Below are 1,706 nucleotides of genomic sequence, written 5' to 3'. Positions count from 1 at the left end.
CCGTGCTTTGTCCTCTTTGCGAGGGTTGTGGGATGCCATCACAGTAGGGACGATTTACATATGGTTATACGCCACTTTAGGAATCTGCCAGAGCTCATGTTCCCAGCACCAAAAGCATGCTCTCGAACTCTGGGTCAGCACCCTCAGGCATTGCTTGAATACAGTGTAATTAACGTTTTGTGAGACCAGGAGTATTTCTGCCTCAAAAGATCTTATTGGCTTGTAAATGAGTTTGTAGATCTGCCCAGGGAGGGCTTCCCATTGAAGTGCACTGGTGGTTAACCAATGGGTTCTGCACCGCAAAGGAGACACAATGGTGCCCCTATGTTTATTTAGATGTTTTGTATCATACGTACATGATTTCAGAGTTTTGGACCACTTCACACAAGCCGTTTGACAAAGCATGGACAGTAGAGATGTGTTAAATCTAATAGATGTGTAAAGGGACCATGATAGCATGGGAGGTTACGTGGGTTATGGTGCATCTTCCGAGACCTATTAATATGCAATAACAAATTATCTATCACAAAATAAATGTATTATCTGACTTCAGGTCAATTGGCTAATCTATAGGCGAGTTCACTGCAGTAATATACGGAGTTCTGTACGTAGTTAAAAAGGCCAGTGTGGAGCTATTCTTAAAAATGTAACGTGTGAAGAGTAAGGTTTTCAGTTCAATTTTGAGACTCCTAGGATGGTATCATGCTCTCAGGTGAAATGGAGCACTTTCTGAGAAGAAAAGGCATGCAATTTAAATATACACTTTGCTTTAATGGACTGCAATTAAAGTAAAATCAGAAAAGGTTAGATGTGGTCAGATTTTCTAGATTCTTCCGCAAGTCTGGCTGCTGCATGTGCAACTGCTTTTAACACAACAAGATACATTTTGGGGACCTTTGGCAGTAGAGAATTCTCATAGTTTAGTCCCAAAAGTATAACTGCCTGCACCACTTAATTGAAGGCAAACTCCAGAATTATTTGATGTGTGGAGAAAACTGAGGTACTGCTGCACACCTTTAGCCATAGCATTCAGGCATGCTTGTAAATTCAAGTGCTTTGTCTTTGATGAACTCCAGGGACTTTGCCCAACTATTCAATTAGTTTGTTGCAGTGAAGCAGATTTATTTCCCTGAATCGGTTTTGTACTAGTGTAGACACCTTGGTAGGCATAGTCAATAGGGATTCTGGTTTTATGAGTTTAGAGTCGGATGAAAGTTGGTCATGTGACATAAAATATTATGATGAGTCTATAATAGTGCTCCTTTGCCTTTCAGGGTGGTAACTATTCGGTACAGCTGGGAGTTATTAATATGGCGGTGGTAATATAATGTTTAAGTGGCTTAGGATAGATGGTTGGGATTCCAGGTATGGATTGATCAGGGGTAGACATGGGTATTGATCCTAGTGGGACTTTGTTTTAGGTAGACGTGTTTTAGTACAAATAGTTGTTTATTTTGATGTATTTGGCTACAGCCTTCTCATAAGGAGAAATGTTCCTTTATACCCATTCTTTCCTTTCATCTCTTCCCAAGAGATAGGTGGTTCACCGTGATCGATCTAGGCGCATGCCCAAGTCTCCATTGCCCAGAGTGAAGAGGGGGTCTGGGATCATTATTTTAGTGCTCGTGATTTTGTACTGCATCCGGATCCCATGCCAGAGATTACCTCTTCTAGTAAGTAGTTCTTTTATGAAGAGCTCGAGTTTA

Source organism: Pleurodeles waltl, chromosome 12, assembly GCF_031143425.1.
Source record: "Pleurodeles waltl isolate 20211129_DDA chromosome 12, aPleWal1.hap1.20221129, whole genome shotgun sequence".
NCBI lineage: Eukaryota > Metazoa > Chordata > Amphibia > Caudata > Salamandridae > Pleurodeles > Pleurodeles waltl.
This window is presented reverse-complemented; position numbering follows the sequence as displayed.